This window comes from Macaca nemestrina, chromosome 5 (genome assembly GCF_043159975.1).
Source record: "Macaca nemestrina isolate mMacNem1 chromosome 5, mMacNem.hap1, whole genome shotgun sequence".
NCBI lineage: Eukaryota > Metazoa > Chordata > Mammalia > Primates > Cercopithecidae > Macaca > Macaca nemestrina.
The window spans coordinates 1,735,681-1,755,122 of record NC_092129.1 but is presented as its reverse complement, the minus strand read 5'-3'; the positions used below and the strand labels follow the sequence as shown (position 1 = coordinate 1,755,122).

The window sequence follows — 19,442 nt, the reverse complement described above, 5'->3', positions numbered from 1 at the left end:
TCCCACCTCTCTTGGAGCCCTTGGTGGCTCGTGAAGCTCTTCGTGTGGTGCCTGGTGACCAACCCTGGGGCCCCAGACACCTTCACGCCAACCACAGGACACAGTAATACTTGGAAGGACCCTCCAGCACCTGTAGGCCACACCAATGGACAGAAGGGTCCTCCCACACTGATGGATGGAGGGGTCCTCCCACATTGCAGACCATGCCAATGGAGGGGGGTCCTCCCACACTACAGACTATGCTGATGGAAGGAGGGGTCCTCCCACACTGCAGACCACGCCAGGGGTCCTCCCACACTGCAGACTATGCCAATGGAAGGGGGGGTCCTCCCACACTGCAGACGACGCTGATGGACGGAGGGGTTCTCCCACACCGGCAGGCCATCCTGATGGACAAAGGGGTCCTCCTGCACCTGCAGACCACCCTGATGGATGGAGGGGTCCTCCCGCACCTGCAGACCATGCTGATGGACAGAGGGGTCCTCCCACACTGCAGACTACGCCGATGGAAGGGGAGGTCCTCCCACACTGCAGACCATGCTGATGGAAGGAGGGGTCTTCCCACACCGCAGACCATGCCAATGGAAGGGGGGGTCCTCCCACACTACAGACTATGCTGATGGACGGAGGGGGTCCTCCCACACTGCAGACGACGCTGATGGACAGAGAGGTTCTCCCACACCGGCAGGCCATCCTGATGGACAAAGGGGTCCTCCTGCACCTGCAGACCACCCTGATGGATGGAGGGGTCCTCCCACACTGCAGACGACGGTGATGGAAGGGGGGGGTCCTCCCACACTGCAGGCTACGGTGATGGAAGGGGGGGTCCTCCCACACTGCAGACTATGCTGATGGAAGGGGGGTCCTCCCACACTGCAGGCTACGCCAATGGAAGGGGGGGTCCTCCCACACTGCAGACTACGCTGATGGATGGAGGGATCCTCCCACACTGCAGACCACGCCGATGGAAGCAGGGGTCCTCCCACACTGCAGACTATGCTGATGGAAAGAGGGGTCCTCCCACACTGCAGACTAGGCCAATGGAAGAGGGGGTCCTCCCATACTGCAGACTATGCTGATGGAAGGGGGGGTCCTCCCACACTGCATCAAAATCTCAGAAACTATGCCAATGGAAGGAGGGGTCTTCCCACACTGCTGACTACGCCAATCGAAGGGGGGGTCCTCCCACACTGCAGACCACGCTGATGGACGGAGGGGTTCTCCCACACCTGCAGGCCACTCTGATGGATGGAGGGGTCTTTCCTCACCTGAAGGCTACCCTCATGGATGGAGGGGTCCTCCTGCACCTGCAGGCCATGCTGTGTGTGTGTGTGTGTGTGTGTGTGTGTGTGTGTGTGCTTTAACTTTGTTGTTTTTGTAAATGGACAATGTGTAACTGTCTATATGGAGTACAAAACAATGATACAATTAATACAATGTGGAATAATTCAGTCAAGGGAATTAGCACATCCCTCACCTCAAATACTTAACACATTTTTGTGGTGAGAACATTTTGAAGTTTATTCTCTTTCTCTTTTTCTCTTGATTTTTTACAAAAGTATTTATTTCAATAGCTTTTGGGGAAACAGGTGGTGTTGGTTCCATGGATAAGTTCTTCAGTGGCAATTTCTGAGATTTTGATGCACCCATCACCCGAGCAGTGTACACTGCACCCAGTCTTTTATCCCTCATCCCCCTCCCACTCTTCCCCCCATGTCCCCAAAGTCCATTGTATCATTCTTACACTTTTGCGTCTTCATAGCTTAGATCCCACTTATGAGTGAGAACAAACAATGTTTGGTTTTCCATTACTGAGTTACACTTAGAATAATGGTCTTCAGTTTCATGCAGGTTGTTGCAAATGTCATTATTTCATTCCTTTTTATGGCTGAGTAGTATCCTATGATATACATGTACCACAATTTCTTTATCCGTAATGGGCATCTGGGCTGGTTACATATTTTTGCAATTGTGAATTGTGCTCCTAAAATCATGCATGTCCAAGTATCTTTTTGGTATAATGACTTCTTTTCCTCTGGGTAGATAACCAGTAATGGGATTGCTGGATCAAATGTTAGATCTACTTTTAGTTCTTTAAGGAATTTCTACACTGTTTTCCATAGTGGTTGTATTTGTTTACACTCCCACCAGCAGTGTAAAAATGTTCCCCTTTCACCACATCCATGCCAACTTCTCTATTATGTTTTGATTTTCCAGATTTTTTTTATTATGGCCACTCTTGCGGGAGTAAGGTGGTATGGCATTGTGGTTTTGATTTGCATTTCCCTGATAATTAGTGATGTTGAGAATTTTTTCATGTTTGTTGCCCATTTGTATATCCTCTTTTGAGAATTGTATGTTCATGCCCTTAGCCCACTTTTTGATGGGATTTATTTTTTTTCTTGCTGATTTGTTTGAGTTCCCTGTAGATTCTGGGTATTAGTCTTTTGTCAGATGCATAGTTTGCAAATATTTTCTCCCATTCTGTGGGTTGTCTGTTTACTCTGCTGGTTATTTCTTTTGCTGTGCAGAAACTTTTCAGTTTAATTAAGTCCCATCTATTTATCCTTGTTTTTGCTGCTTTTGCTTTTGGGTTTTTGGTCATGAAGTCTTTGCCTAAGCCAACATCTAGAAGGGGTTTTCCAATGTTATCTTCTAGCACTTTATGGTTTCAGTCTTAGATTTAAGTCTTTGATCCATTTTGAGTTTGTTTTCATGTAAGGTGAGAAATGAGGATCCAGTTTCATTCTTCTACATGTGGCTTGCCAATTATCTCAGCACCATTTGTTGAATAGGGTGTCCTTTCCCCACTTTATGTTTTTGTTTGTTTCATTGAAGATCAGTTGACTGTAAGTATTTCACTTTCTTACTGGGTTCTCTATTCTGCTCCATTGGTCTAAGTGCCTCTTTATACCACTACTGTACTGTTTTGGTGACTATAGCTTTATAGTATAGCTTGAAGTCAAGTAATGTGATGCATCCAGATTTGTTATTTTTACTTAGTCTTGCTTCGGCTATACTGGGTCTTTTTTGTTCCATATGAACTTCAGGATTTTTTTTTCTAGTTCTATGAAGAGTGATGGTGGTATTTTGATGGGAATTGCATGGATGTGTAGATTGCTTTTAGCAGTTTGGTCATTTTCACAATATTGATTGTACTCATCCATGAGTATGGGATGTGATTGCATTTGTTTTTGTCATGTATAATTTCTTTCAGCAGTGTTTTGTAGTTTTCCCTTTAGAGGTCTTTCATCTCCTTGATTATGTATATTCCTAAGTATTTTATTTATTTATTTATTTATTTTTGTAACTATTGTGAAAGGGACTGAGTTCTTGATTTGAATCTCAATGTAGTCACTGTTGGTGTATAGCAGTGCTACAGATTTTTGTGCATTAATTTTGCATTCTGAAACACTACTGAATTCATTTATTAGTTCCAGGAGCTGTTTGGATGAGTCTTTAGGTTTTTCTAGGCATATGATTATGTCACCAAAGAACAATGACAGTTTGACTTCTTCTTTACCAATTTGGATGTACTTTCTTTATTTCTTTCTCTTGTCTGATTCCTCTGGCTAGGACTTCCAGTACTATGTTGAATAAAAGTGAAAGTAGGCATGCTTGTTTTTCCCAGTTCTTGGGGGAATGCTTTCAACTTTTCCCCATTCAGTATAATGTTGGCTGTGGGTTTGTCATAGATGGCTTTTATTTCTTTAAGGTATGCCGTTTCTATGCTGACTTTGCTGAGGGTTTTAATCATAAAGTAATGCTGGATTTTGTCAAATGCTTTTTCTGCATCTATTGAGACGATCATGTGATTTTTCTTTTTTAATTCTGTTTATGTGGTGTATCACATTTATTGACTTATGGGCGTTAAACCATCTCTGCATCCCTAGTATGAAACCAACTTAATCATGGTGGATTATCTTTTTAATATGCTGTGGGATTTAGTTAGCTAGTATTTTGTTGAAGATTTTTGCATCTATGTTCATCAGGGATATTGGTGTGTATTTTTGTTGTTGTTATGTCCTTTCCTGGTTTTGGTATTAGGGTTCTGTTGGCTTCCTAGGATAATTTAAGGAGGATTCTCTCTTCTCTACATTTTGAAACAGTGTCAATAGGATTGGTACCAATTCTTCTTTGAATATCTGGTAGAATTAAGCTGTGAATCTGTCTGGTCCTAAACGTTTTTTGGTTGGCAATTTTAAAATTATCATTTCAATCTTTTTGCTTTTGCTCAGAGTTCAGAGTTTCTATTTCTTCCTGGTTTAATCTAGGAGGATTGTATATTTCCAGGAATTTATCCATCTCCTCTAGGTTTTCTAGTTTGTGTGCATAAAGGTGTTCATAGTAGCCTTGAATAATCTTTTGTATTTTGTGGTATCAGTTGTAATATCTCCTGTTTCATTTCTCATTGAGTTCATTTGGATCTTTTCTCTTTTTCATTGGCTAATCTCACTAGTGACCCATCAGTTTTTATCTTTTCAAAGAACCAGCTTTTTGTTTCATTTGTATTTTGTATTTTTTTTTGTTTCAATTTCCTTTAGTTTTGCTCAGATTTTTGTTATGTCTTTTCATCTGCTGGGTTTGGGTTCATTTGTTCTTTTATTTCTAGTTTCTTGAGGTGTGACCTTAGATTGTCTATTTGTCCTTTTACCAATTTTTTGATGTAGGCATTTAATTCTATGATCTTTCCTCTTAGCACACCACCTTTGCTGTATCTCAGAGGTTTTGACAGGTTGTATAACAATTATCACTTGGTTCAAATAATTTTTAAATTTCCATCTTGATTTCATTGTTGACCCAATGATCATTCAGGGGCAGGTTGTTTAATTTCCTTGTATTTGGACTGTTTTGAGGGTTTATGTTGGAGTTGATTTCCAATTCTATTCCACTGTGGTCTGAGAGACTACTTGATATAATTTCAATTTCCTTAAATTTATTGAGATTTATTTTGTAGTCCATCATATGGTCTATCGTGGAGAATGTTCCATGTGCTGATGAGTAGAGTGTATATTCTGCAGTTGTTGGGCAAGATGTTCTGTAAATATCTGTTAAGTCCATTTGTTGTAGGGTATAGTTTAAGTCGATTGTTTCTTTGTCGACTTTCTGTCTTGATGACCTGTCTATTGCTGTCAGTAGAGTATTGAAGTCCCCCACTATTATTGAGTTGCCATCTGTCTCATTTCTTAGACCTAGTAGTAATTGTTTTGTAAATTTGGGAACTCTAGTGGCAAGTGCATATATATTTAGGATTGTGATGTTTTCCTGTTGGACTAGTCCTTTTATCAGTATACAAGATTCCTCTGTCTTTTTAAGCTTTTGTTGCTTTAAAGTCCATTTTGTCTCATATAAGAATAGTTGCTCCTGCTTGCTTTTGGTGTCCATTTGCATGGAATGTCTTTTTCCACCCCTTTACCTTAACTTTATGTGAGTGCTTATGTGTTAGGTGAGTCTCTCGAAGACATCAGATACTTGGTTGGTGAATTCTAATCCATTCTGCCAGTCTATATCTTTTAAGTGGAGCATTTAGGCCATTTACATTTGACGTTAGTATTGAGATTTGAGGTACTAGTCTATTCGTTGTGCTAGTTGTTGCCTGAATACCTTACTTATCTTTTTCATTGTGTTATGTTTTAAATGTCCTGTGAAATTTATGCTTTAAGGAGATTCTAGTTTGGTGTACTTTTAGGATTTGTTTCAAGATTTAGAGATCCTTTTAGCAGTGTTTGTAGTGCTGGCTTGGTAGTGGTGAATTGTCTCAGCATTTGTTTGTTTGAAAAAGACTTTCTCTTTGCTTCATTTATGAAGCTTAGTTTTGCTGAGTGAAAGGAAGATATATTGAGTCCCTGAAATCAATGAGCTAAAAGGAAATGTCAAGTTGGGAACCCCTTAGGGCAAACCTGCCCTGCTTTTTATTCAAAGTCACCCCTCTGCTCACTGAGATAAATGCATATCTGATTGCCTCTTTGGGGGAGGCTAAGCAGAAACTCAAAAGAATACAAACATTTGTCTCTTATCTACCCACAATTTGGAAGCCCCCTCCCCACTTTGAATTGTCCCACCTTTCCAGACAGAACCAATGTTCACCTTACATATGTTAATTGATGTCTTGTGTCTCCCTAAAATGTATAAAACCAAACTGTGTTCTGACCGCCTTGGGCACATGTCATCAGGACCCCCTGAGGCTGTGTCATGGGTGTGCATCCTCAACCTTGGCAAAATAAACTTTCCAAATTAACGGAGACCTGTCTCAAATTTTTGAGGTTCACATTTTTGTACTCATGGAGGGATTCTGAATGGAGAAGTCCATGACCTTTGAAAATCTCCTATTGGTGCTTGGTACCAGCATGAGCTAACTTTATGGCTCAAACCAATAGAACAATTTGCTGAGGTCTGGGAGCATCCCCTCCAGAGAATCCCTGATCTCTCAAAATTTGGTCAAGATCTAATGTTTATTTTGCTGTACACCTCCTTTTTTTGGGGGTTTTACTTGCTTCCAACACAGGAAGGCAAGTTTTTCCTGCTTCCATGATGACGGAAGGCAGGTAACTCCGTTTGAGAGTTTCAGCTTGCTGCCAACAGGGAAGATGAGGTTTTCTTTCCTGCTTCTAGGACGGTAAAGAGCTGTCTTCAGCCGGAGACCCATCCTTAGGTAAGTAACTGTATTGGGGTTTGTCTTGGCTAAAGTTAAAATTAACAAACAGCTGGTCTTAATTTCTCCTTACCATTAGAGCACTCAGTAATCATATAAGTTGTACAACCATTTGTTTTGCTTAACTTTTTTTTTAGTTGTTGTTGTTGTTTGTTTCTATTTTTCTTTCAGTCTTTTTCCCTTTGGGTTTGACCAACTCTATCCAATTTGATCAAATCCAAAGGTAAGTTCCAAATTATGGATAATGAGGCTTCTAAGTGGCTAAATTCCCACCAAAAAAAAAAAAAAAAAAAGTGGTATAATGGGGGTAGAAAAATGGCTAGTTTAAGGAAGAAAAGGAAAGATTTTTGATTTTGACTACCTAAGGGGCTTTATTTACGTAAAAGGCCGTCTTTTTGCTAGCCAGGCCAAACATAAAGAACCGTGGCTGTGCTTCTGAAACAGCAGCCATGAATGCAACAGGACACAATTGAAGAAACTGGTTATCTTACTAAGGGTTTGACTGGAATGGTGAGCTTTCCTTTAAGGAATCAAACTTGACTTATGGAGCCAATAAAAGCCCTTTGGGAAACTGACTTCATACTTCACTGTACAGGGTTCCTGACCTGTGGTAAGTAAAGAATGTCACTTTCTGACAGGCCCAGGAGACCCAAGTTTATCTTGGAACCCCAAGAGGAGAGGATCACCCAACTCATAGGTATTTAATGGCATAAATGTATGGCTGGGCTTGGCTTTAAAAAAAGTCTTATTTGAGATTCCTTCTATGGAACAATGTTCCGTCAAAGCCCATTTAAAAGTCTATGTAAAAAATAATTATTCTTGCTGCACTGTCTACAAATAATTAGGCCAAGTACAATAAAGCAATCAGTCTTATCATGATCTGTCTTTAGTAAAAATGGGAAACTGGAGAGAGAAAAATTGTGTTTCAAAAACTGTAACACTAACTATAATCAAACACGTGTTAGATTCTAGTCTTGCCTAATGTTTTTCGATTTTTAGTACTTTTCTACCATTTGGACTGAATTCTAATTTTTCTTGGCTACAAGTCTTCAGAATAATGTCTTCAATTTTTTCCTTCTTCTTTTTCATTTTTTCCTAATTTGGAGTCACTGAAAACTAAGTTGTGCTTTTTTAAAGCCTTTTGAACTGATGCTGGACAACTTAAACTTCAGAAGAAAATAACAGCAACCTATTTACATACACGAGCTGCTTTCATACCTGCCTACTGATATATAAACTCCAGGGTAATGAGGGCTATATCAATTTTCAAGGATTGTTCTTTCGTTTGTTATCGTTTTTCTCTCTTCCTCCCCCTGTTTTTCTCTTCATAGGACATGAGACTTCACAACCTTCTAAAAATGAACTTTCCTAATAACTTGAGACCTACCTGTCTAGGAATAAACCATCCTAGCCATGAGAGATCAGATGAAACCTAGAACCAGAGACTCATTTTCTCTAAAATGCTTTCTCCAAAAGGTTTCTAAAAAGAAAAGGGGCTGGGGAATGTGAAAGAAAAATATCTTGGGACCCCAAAATCTCTAAGCTAAAGGGAAATGTCAAGCTGGGATCTCCTTAGGGCAAACCTGCCTCCCATTCTATTCAGTCACCCCTTTGTTCACTGAGATATATACATATCTGATTGCCTCCTTTGGGGAGGCTAATCAGAAACTCAAAAGAATGCAACCATTTGTCTCTTATCTTCCTACAATTTGGAAGCCCCCTACCTACTTTGAGTTGTCCCACCTTTCCAAACAGAACCATTGTTCACCTTACATATGTTGATTGATGTCTTGTGTCTCCCTAAAATATATAAAACCAAACTGTGCTCTGACCACCTTAGGCATATGTCATCAGGACCTCCTGAGGCCGTGTCATGGCAATCATCCTCAACCTTGGCAAAATAAACTTTCTAAATTAATTGAGACCTGTCTCAAATTTTCAGGGTTCACAGCTGGATACAAAATTCTTGGCTGGTAATTGTTTTGTTTAAGGAGGCTAAAAATAGGACCCCAATCCTTTCTAGCTTATAGAGTTTCTGCTAAGAAATCTGCTGTTAACCTGATAATCTGATAGGTTTTCTTGTATAGGTTACCTGATGTTTTTGTTTCACAGCTCTTAAGATTCTTTCCTTTGTCTTGACTTCAGATAACTGATGACTATGTGACTAGGCAATGATCTTTTGGCAATGAATTTCCCAGGTGTTCTTTGAGCTTCTTGTATTTGGATGTCTAGATCTCTAGCAAGGCCAGAGAAGTTTTCTCCTATTATTCCCTCAAATACATTTTTCAATCTTTAGATTTTTCTTCTTCCTCAGGAACACCAATTATTCTTAGGTTTGGTTGTTTAACGTAATCCCACATTTCTTGGAAGCTTTGTTTATTTTTTCAAATTCTTTTTTCTTTGTCTTTGTTGTGTGATGCTAACTCGAAAGCTTTGTCTTCAAGTTCTGAAGTTCTTTCTTCTACTTGATCATTTCTATTGCTGAGATTTTTCCAGTGCCTTTTGCATTTCTCTAAGTGTGTCCTTCATTTCCAGAAGTTGTGATTATTTTTTATTTATGCTCTCTATTTCACTGGATATTTTTCCATTCATATTCTATACCATTGATAGGGTTTGGCGCTGCGTCCCCACCCAAATCTCATCTTGAATTGTACTCCTATAATTCCCATGTGTTGTGGGAGGGACCTGGCAGGAGATGGTTGGATCGTGGGGGGCAATTTTCTCCATGCTGTTCTCGTGCTAGTGAATAAGTCTCAGGAGATCTGATGGTTTGATAAGGGGAAACCATTTCACTTGGCTCTCTCATTCTTTCTTTGCCTGCTGCCATCCATGTAAGACGTGACTTGCTCCTCCTTGCCTTCTGCTATGATTGTGAGGCTCCCCCAGTCACATGGAACTGTATGTCCAATTCAACCTCTTTCTTTTGTAAATTGCCCAGTCTTGAGTATGTCTTTATCAGCAGCATAAAAATAGACTAATACAGCCATATTTTTTTAAAAATTACTTTAAGTTGGTCTTCCCCTTTCTCTAGTGCCACTTTGATTAGCTTAATAATCAACCTTCTGAATTCTTTTTCTGGCAATTCAGAGGTTTTTTCTTGTTTTGGGTCCATTGCTAATGAGCTCGTGTGAACTTTCGGGGGGTGTTAAGAACCTTGTTTTGTTATATTACCAGAATCGTTTTTCTGGTTCCTTCTCATTGGGGTAGACTATGTCAGAAAGAGGATCTGGGACTCAAGGGCTGCTCTTCAGATTCTTTGGTCCCACGGGGTGCTCCCTTGATATGGTGCTCTCCCCCTTCCCCTAGGGATGGGACTTCGTGAGAGTCAAACTGGGTGATTGTTATTTCTCTTCTGGGTGTGGCCACCCGGTGGAGCTACTGGACTCTGGAATGGTACTGGGAAACGTCTGCAAAAAGATCTGTGATGTGATCCGTTTTCAGGTTTCTCAGCTGTGGATACCAGCAACTGCTCTGGTGGAGGTAGCAGGAGGGTGAAGTGAACTCTGTGAGGGTCCTTGGTTGTAGTTTTGTTTAGTGCAGTGGTTTTATGTTGGTTGGCCTCCAGCCAGGAGGTGGTACTTTCAAGACTGCATCAGCTGTGGTAGTATAGGCGGATACCAGCTTGCCTTAGGGTCACCTGGATAAGTATTCAGGCTTCTCAGATGATGGGCAGGGACACAGAACTCCTAAGAGATTATATCCTTTGTCTTCAGCTCCCTGGGTGAGTAGAGAAAGACCACCAGGTGGGAGCAAGGATAGGCATATCTGAGCTCAGCCTCTCCTTGGATGTGGCTTGCTGTGGCTGCTGTGGAGGATGGGAATGTGGTTTCCAGGCCAATAGAGTTATAATCCCAGGGGGATTATGGCTGCCTCTGCTGTGTCATGCAGGTCACCAAGAAAGTGGGGGAAAGCCAGCAGCCACCAGCCTCACCCAGCTCCCACACACCCAGCAAGGCAAGTCTCCCTCCGGCTGTGCCCCCACAACAGCACTGAGTTTATTTCTAGGCAGCCGGTGAGCAGGGCTACAAGCCTGCCCCACTGGGAAAGCAAGCAGGGCTTTCAGGTTTCACACATCCCCCCCTGCCACATCCCCGCTTGCCACATCCCCGTCTGCCACATCCCTGCCTGCCACGGATTCTGTGCTATGTCTGCACTTCTGGTTCACCCCCTGCCCCGGGATTCTGCCGGGGAAGCTTCACATTTAGTTGAAATTGTTACAAAATTCAGCTGGAAGTTTCCTTCTCCCCGTGGTCTTTCCCCAGTTCCACTGGCAGCTCTTCCTAAGGATCCCTGTGAGACAAAGTCAGAAATGACTTCCCTGGAAACTGAGAGTGCCCCCAGGGCTCTTCCTGTTGCTTCCTCTACCCCGATATTTTGCTCAGCTCTCTAAATTTGTTACAGCTCCAGATAAGTTCTAATCCTTCTCCTGCGATCTGGTCCTTCAGGTTCCCCAGTAAGAATTTGTTCAGGAGTGGACGTTCCCCTCTCACACTTTGGGCGCTCACGGTTTTTTGACTGTCTTATGGAGCGTGCAGAGGCACTCTACTTCTTTCAAAGGGTCTGTGGATTCTCTTGGCTTTCCCGCCATGTTCCTGCAGTATTTCTTGGAGTAAAAGTTCACAACGTGAGTCTCCACATGCTGCTCTGTTTGTCCAAATGGGAGCTGCAAGTTAGTCCTGCCTCCTATCTGCCATTTTTTTTTTCATGTTCTTTGGTTTTCTTTTTAATTATCTTTAGTCTTGCGATCACCCATAATTTTAAAATTTGGGTATATCTACACTACTTTAATCCTTTTAAGTTGGCAAAAGCACCATTCCCAATCACAAATACACAGTTCTACAGTTTTATGTTTCTGAATGGCTGTTTAAAGACAATCCTAAGTTATAACTTAGTTTGACATAGACTGTAAACAATTCGAGAGTGAAGTTTAACTTGCTACTATTTTAAAAGCATGTGACCTTATAGATTTGTGAGATGTGAGAAGTGTTGAATAATCTTTAATATTACACATAAACCATACTAAAATGCTTTTCAGTAAGTAAAAGGAACCATTTTAAATACAGGGAATTATAATTAGATTGGCATCGTTAAGGCCAAAACTCTAAACATTGCTACCTTATTTATCTTCAACCCTTGCCTTTAAGAGGCAAATAAACACAAAATACAGGTGAATCTTGCTGGGTTCTGAGACAGTGAAGGAATTTCCCCAGTATTTAAATATATTCACATGACCAGCTATAGAAATCTAAATATAAAACCAATCTCCAGTAAGTTTTAAGATGGCACTCACCATCTTTGAGAAAAGTTGAACATTACTAACAAAGTCTAATCATATCTTTAGAAGGGGTAAAGTGATAGCATTTACTGAATTGGAATTACTATTAAAATTCAAAAACTGAACATATTCGTTTAACCACAAGCCAGTCTTAGTTTTAAATCAGGACTGCCCAACAAAATATTCTGTCAGTCATTCATGATCTGAATTCTGGTGTATGAGATCTATTAAAGTATGGTACACATAAAAAAGTCATGAGACATTTGTTTTATAATAAAGAAGGCAGTGGCCAATTATTATTACTCATTAGTAGCTTTTTTGAGATAAGCTATCAAGTCTGCCCTTTCTTCCTTCTTCTTAATGCTGACAAAGATCATTTTTGTTCCAGGGATGTACTTCTTGGGATTCTCCAAATACTCCATCAGTGTATCCTCTCCCCAGGTGATGCCTTAGTTCTTATTGGTGGCTGTGTAAGAGTATCCAGAGGCCTGACCTGTCTTCCGCCCGAAGAGACCATGGAGATTTGGCCCAGTCTTGTGCTTGCCTCCCTTTTCAACAGTGTGGCACTAGGAACACTTCATAATAAAAATCTTCTTGCCTTTCTCAACATCACCCATATTTAATTCTCTTTTCAGTCGTTGGCACAACGAAGATTCCCGCTCCAAAGCAGGACGTCCCCACTCTCTCCCATGTATTTTTTTAAATGACTTGAAGTTTATTCTCTTGACTTTGAAATGCACAACACCCTCTCATTAGCTGCATCCTGAACTGGGCAGCAGATGTCAAGGAAACCCACACACCTGCCTGAAACTTTGCACCCTGCATAGTCCCCACACCACCCTAACCACCTCCTGCCCTCCCCCGGGTCCTGTTGTTCCAGCTCCCCCATGCACAGGTGGTGCGGTGTCAGTCTCTCTGGGCCTGGCTGGTCTTGCTGATTCTCCTGTTCCAAGTTCTGATCTCCACAAGCCAATGCTTCATGTTCCTGGGCCCTGATGTCCAGAGGAACCCCATCCAAACACCCTGTGAGCCCACTCGCTGGTGGGGCAGCCTTCTGTGCTCTGGCGCCTTCCTAAAGCACAGGGAGGTCTGCGTTCTGGAAATGTTCAAGATCGTGTCAATCACAGCAATGATACAGACAGCAGATGAGGCTCCCAGGGGGCTGGCAGGGTTCAGATCAGATGATTGAAGAAACAGAGAAGCCTGCATCCATTCTGACGGAACAGTGAGACTCTGTACTGGAAGGAGTGGTTCAATCAGCACCTGTGTCTATCCAGGGCTGTGCTTGGGATGCCACCTGCAAACCATCGGGTCCTGACACCCACAGGGAAGGCTGCATCCCCAGCCGAGAGGGGACGTGTTCTTCTGAGCTGAGCCCTCCCTCCCATGTGAGGACTGCTTTCTCTGAGATCTTTAGTTTTCTGCACCAGGGATCTGTGTGCTGTGTGTAAAACCTGCCTCAGCACAGCCCATCCTCCCTGCACCTCCTACCCCTCCAGCTGACTAGGGTCGCCTGCCCCTCCTTGCCTTGAACCAGAATTATTTCTCTGGTTCCTTCCGTTGGGGTAGACTATGTCAGAGGGAAGACCTGGGGCTCAAGGGCTGCTGTTCAGATTCTTTTGTCCCATGGGGTGCTCCATTGACATGGTGTCCTCCACTTCAAACACTGCAGACAGCTGTGAAAGGGAAGAGAGGAGAGACCAAAAGTCCTGCTTCTCTCCCTGCACTCAGGGTGTCCCGGGGGCTCTCCTGTGGGTTCAGAGAGGAGCCCTGGAGCAGACTCGGAGCTCTCGTAGGGATGCCGGGGGCCGACCCTCTCAAGGAGCTGCCGTCATCTTCCCTCAGGTTTGGTGATTACCAGATGGAATCAGATGGAATCACTCTGACAGAGCGGATCCTTGTTTTCAGTGCTCATGGGCAGCCTGTGTCCACCTGTGTCAGATGGGAGGGGCGGAGGGGGTACGAGGGACTGTGTCTGCTGCCCTACCATGGTCCAGACAAGCCACACAGTGGGCTGAGGCGGAAACTGCCGAATTCATGAAACTTTCAAAATCCAGTCTCACTCCCTTGGCTCCAGTTCATGAATACAAACCATGCATCCAGCCAAGGACCATTATCCAAGATCTACAAGAAACTCAAACAACTCAATGGCAAAAAACAAGTAATCAGATTTAAAAATGGGCAAATGATCTGAATAAACATTTCTCAAAAGAAGACATACAAATGGCCAACAGGTATATGAAAAAATGCTCGACACTAATCATCAGGGAATTGCAAATCAAAATCACAATGAGATACCAACACAACCCCCACCAGTAGGATGGCTGTTATCACAAAGACAAAAAGTAACAAATGCTGGTGAGGAAGTGGAGAAAAGGAAACTCCTATACAATGTTGGTGGGAATGTAGATCAGCACAGCCTCTATGAAGAACAATGTGGAAATTTTTCAAAAACTATAAATAGAGTCACAATATGATCCAGCAATCCCACTGCTGGGATGTATCCAAAAAAAAAAAAAAAAAAAAGGAAATCAGTACATTAAGGAGATACCTTATCCCCATGTTTATTTCAGCATGATTCACAATAGCCAAGATATGGAATCAACCCAGATGTCCATCCACAGACTATTGGATAAAGAAAATGTGGTACAGATACAAATTAGAATACTACTCAGCCATGAAAAACATTCAAATCCTGTCATTCATGGCAGCGTACACGGAACTGGGGGACATTATGTTAAATGAAATATGCCAAGAACAGAAAGAAAAATATTGGATGTTCTCATTCATATGTGGAAGCTAAAAGAAATTTGATCTCATGGAAGCAGAGTAGAATGGTGGCTACCAGGCCTGGGAAGGTCGGGGAGAGTGAGAGGGTGGTTAACTGACACAAAATCACAGCTAGACAGGAGGAATTATTTTTAGTGTCCATAGCACTGCAGGGGTCTACAGTTAACAATATTTTCAAGCAGCTAGAAGAAAGGATTTTCAATGTTCTCAACATGAGGCACTCATCAATGCTTGAGGTGGTGGGTATGCTAATTACCCTGATTTCATCACAATACACTCTAAGTGTCAGCACATCACAATTACTGTGTGCCACTTAAATGAAAAGAGCCACCGTGCTGGACACTAGGGAAGAGTGATGTCCCAGTGTGAGATGGGAATGAAGGACAGAGTTAAGAAAACAGAACGGGCCACTCTAAACAGTTCTGAGGCCAGGGCACTTTCCACGCCAGCAAAGAGCGGGGAAGGGAGGTGACAATGGGCAGGGCCCCAGACTACACTCCTGGGAGGGGTGGACGCCAAGACTGGCCTGCTCTTCCTGATCACTGAGCTGCAGCCTCCAGTGTCCTTCCTGAGGCCAAGAGCGGGTGAGAGGGGCCTCTCAGATTCAGATGGGGAGGATTTGGAGCAGGCAGCTAGGTACTGCAGGCCAAATACAGACGCAGCTCAGCCCCCTGCCTGCCTTACTCCCCATCTGCAGCGTCCCTGCTGGTCCTTAGCAGCCTTCAGTCTCTGCTTAATCTGATTCCTCCTCCTGTCTCTCCCTCCATCCTCCTCTCTCTTCTCTCCTCCGCTGCCTGCTCTCTTCTTTAGCTTTGGGGGATGTTTTAAAAACTCACCCTGATCCTTATATTGAAGCCCAGGGACTTTTAGTCCTGGCTGCTCATTGGAATCCCCCAGAAAGTTCTATGACCTCCTAAATCCAGATCCCACTTTCAGAAACTGATTTAATTGATCTGATCCCAGCTAAGAGCCTGATGCAGGTGCTTTTTGTTTTGATTCACCAGTGACCCTAATTTGAAGCCGGTGTTACGAATCCCTGATGGAGTGAGACAATTGGGGTCTGTTCTTGGGATCATGGGTGAGTTTGCTTCAAAAGTGCATTAGCTGTTCCTGTATAGGAGGGTTCTGCAGAAGGCTTCACAGTGTCTCACCGCCTGGAGCGCTAGAACTCGGCCCAGTTCCCAGCTAAGAAGTAGGAGCTCCACGCACCTCCTTTCCTGCCTGGGCCTCTGTGGGGGACTCCTCTGATCCTCTGGTAGCCGGCCTTGATTTGCCTTGGATTCTCTGCGGGTGGCTCTGCCTCCTCCCTGTCTGTGTCTTTGGGCGGTGTGACTTCCAGGGCTGTGTGACCTCCTGGTTCTTGCTCCCCAATGGACATTTCCTTGGACACCTCAGCCTCAAGGAAGGGCTGTGCCTCACCAGGCTCCCGCCGTTACCCTGTTCCTCTCTGCTCTCATGTTCCACACAAGCCAATCCCACATCTGGGATGCCAGGTGGGGATGTGAGTAGATGGCAGGTACAGCGGGCAGCGGACCAGCAGATCTGGGTTCCAACATGAAAACAACTCACTTTTAACATAATATTTTCTTAAAGGCCCCAAACACATCTGCAGGCCAGTTAAGGGTTGCTGGCCACAAGTATGCAACTTGCCTTAGCCCTTCCCTTCCTCAGTCTTGTGAGTTCAACCCATTTGTCCAGCACCGACTGTAAACCAGGCATGTTGTGGGCTCTTGGGGTAAAGGTGGGACTCAGCAAAGGCTCTGCTCTCCTGGACCCTACAGACAACAAACAAAAAGCAACAGGAACGGATGCCAACGCTGTGCACGGGGAGGGGACCTGATGGGGTGAGGGTGGGGCTTAAGGGAAGGCACCTCTGAGCTGTCTTTGGGTTGAAATTGAAATTAGAGGAGGGAGGAAATGGGGGAATAAAAAGTGCAAAGGCCCTGAGGCCACCTTAGCGGCCCTTGGAGAACAGCAGCCAGGCCCTGGCCAAGGAGCCCTGAGCCCAGGTGGGGTCTCAGCCTTCAGGGTGGCAAAGAGACCTGGGGGCTACCCCTGTGGACCACGCATGCCTGGGAAAACTTCTGGGGTTTATTTCTGGGGCAAGCTGAAGCCAGCAAAGGGTTTGGGTGGAGGAACAACCCCCTGACTGTGTTTTAAAGGCTCACAGCCAAAGAACACTGGGACAGAGCAGCCTGGTGGTCAAGGCCAGGCCGAGGTGGCTTGGGCTGGGACAGCTGCATGGGGGAAAGGATGGCACAGGGGGCACTTGGAAGCAGCCGCGTGGGGGATGAGGAGGACCAAGGGACTGAGGATGACTCTGTGTCCTGGCCTGAAAAATTGGGTAGACAGACTGTGAGGCCATTTGCTTGCCAGAGGGCGCAGTAGGGTGTGGAGAGGAGGGCATTGGCTGCTTTCAGCTGAGTGTCTTCTCATGTCCCATGCAGGTGCAGGAAGCACAGGGGAGGGGCCAGGGCCAGGCAAGGGCTGGTGAGTGAGCCTCAGCTGCAGGACTGGAGTCACCTGGGGGAGAGATGGGGGATGAGGGTGCCTGGAAGCCAATAGGAGACACTGTTCCAGAGGTGAACGCTCCATCACCATTGAGGCCAGCAGAGAAGTGAGCATGGGGGTCCTGGCATGCTGGCCTGGACTCCCTAACTGTGGGGTACTGCCCACAGGGCCAGAGGGAAACATTTAGGGGCCCTAACCACACACAGGACCTTACGACACTCTCCCACATGTAACTCTAATATTTATATCTATATTTTGCAACAAGACAAATTTTAAACTATGGTTTAAAAAATCCCCCTGAATTTGCTGATTGCAAACTTCTTGGTAAGTCTGTCCAGACTGAACTTTTCTGCATCTTCCTCTGCTGCTGCTGTTTTGCCTGCTTTTCAAGTGCTTAGGACACGTACTCAGCCATTAGTCAGATTAGAGTGGCTGCTTCTAAATTAGTCCCTTGGCCACGACCACCTCTCTCTGTAATAGAATTGTCTCAAGTGCCTTAGATGGCATCCTCAGCCCCGAGCATTAAGTCTTGGTGGCATCACAGGCCTTGGCCACCCACCTAGGGCACAGCTCCCTTGACTGATCCTTCTCCACCCCCTAGGCACCTGGAGTCAGGCCATAGAGGGCCACTCACCATCACCTGGCTACTCCTGCATTCTCCATGTCTCTGCTCCAGTGTCTGGGTGTCTGGGCAGACTTCCTGGTTCACAGAGGGAGCCTTCTTGCTGTGTCCTCATGGGGCGGAAGGGACAAGGCAGCTCGCTAGGGCCTCTTTTGTAGGGGCACTAATCTCACCATGAGGCCCCACCCTCGCAACCTCATCACCTCCCAAGGAACCCACCTCCTAACACCCTCACCTTGTGGGTAAGGTTTCAGCCTAGGAATTTGGGATGCTTGAGCATTCTGCCTGGAGCATTAACCACGTATCTTCCCTGTGTTTGCCAAGGATGTGTCCTGAGACTTTAATCAGCCCTAAAATTCTCCCTCCCTCTAGAGAGTGACCTGAGCAGTGCATCCGGCAGCAGCCCAGCCCTCAGCTGTTCATCCTCCAGCAGCGCAGCCCTGCCCACCCTCGGGAGGAGAAGGGGCCCGGCGCTGTCACCTGCGGCCTTCTCTGTGCCACAGCCGAGCTCTGCATCCCTGCAATGCTCCACAGCTGCACGGCTGCTCAGTCACTTTGCACAGTGGCTCCTAAACCCCATTTGCAATTTTCCCTCTGAGACCCTCACAGCAGCTGGGGCCCCCTCTTCAGGCCATGGGTCCCTTCTTTAAGATCAAAACGCGAACAAGTCGTCTCTTCCTTTTTTCCCTCCAAGCCTGGGGAGGCAGCAGCTTCGTCTCTGGTCCCCAGTTAAGGACCTTCTACCTACGGATTCCCTACATCAGTTCCTCATGGGAATTCTCCGTTCCGGTGGCTTCCGTGGCTTCTTTCTCTTCCCAGACCCTGACAGATGACCACGGCGTGGCTTGCGGAAGCCACAGGTAGATGAAGACTTTGGCAGAAACGGCCGCTGTTCTTCTTGCTTCCCAAAGGGCGGAGATACCTCCAGTCACAGGAGGATGAGGAAGCCTCTTCTCTCACCCGGACTTCATCTGCTGGGAGCTGGTGACTGAGGGAGGCTGGTTTGCTCTAACCCCTCAACACTGATGAGTGGAAAGGGCCAAGGAACCAACCCCCTGAAACTGCCTGGTTGCCAAGAGGTCTCCCAGGCAGGGGACAGGTTCAGTCCTGCCAGCAGCTGCGCGGGCGCGGGGTCGCTGGAGGGTCTCCATGCAGCAGTATCTCCACACCACGGCAGGGGGCGCTGTTCCCGCGCGAGAGAACGCTCCTGGTGACCAGAGCCTTTGCTCCCGGGACAGGGGCTGCTTCGGAGCACAATTTGCTCCTTTGAAAAGGGATTTAGAACAGGAATTCCCTCAGACTTGTTAACAGTAGAAGCCGTGTGAGCGGAAGAGCATCTTCAGGGAAAACGTGTGAGAAATGGGGGAGAGGAAACCTGACTCCAAATAAACCAAGAACAGGGCAGAAGTTAAGGAGCTCACAAAAACGGTGAGAGGGGAGCGAGTTGCCAGTTCATACAAATAAAGAGATCGCCAGTTGCCAGTTCATATAAATAAAGAGATCAGCAGAGTCCACCGCCGTCTGGTTGTGAAGAAGTCTAAAAACAGACCTGTGGATTCGGAAATTCGGGGCCCTCGTGGAGCCACTCCTTT

General features: G+C 45.0%; 1 long non-coding RNA gene and 1 pseudogene across 1 annotated transcript; one reads left to right on the top strand and one right to left on the bottom strand.

Moving 5' to 3' along the window:
- Positions 1-11,578: 11,578 nt before the first annotated feature.
- Positions 11,579-14,401, bottom strand: LOC105487609 (cytochrome c pseudogene; annotated as a pseudogene).
- A 103-nt stretch (positions 14,402-14,504) lies between these two features.
- LOC139363254 (uncharacterized) lies at positions 14,505-19,422 on the top strand. The gene is made up of 3 exons (XR_011623212.1): positions 14,505-15,301; positions 15,722-15,795; positions 18,223-19,422. It is a non-coding gene; the product is annotated as an uncharacterized lncRNA (long non-coding RNA).
- Positions 19,423-19,442: the final 20 nt, after the last annotated feature.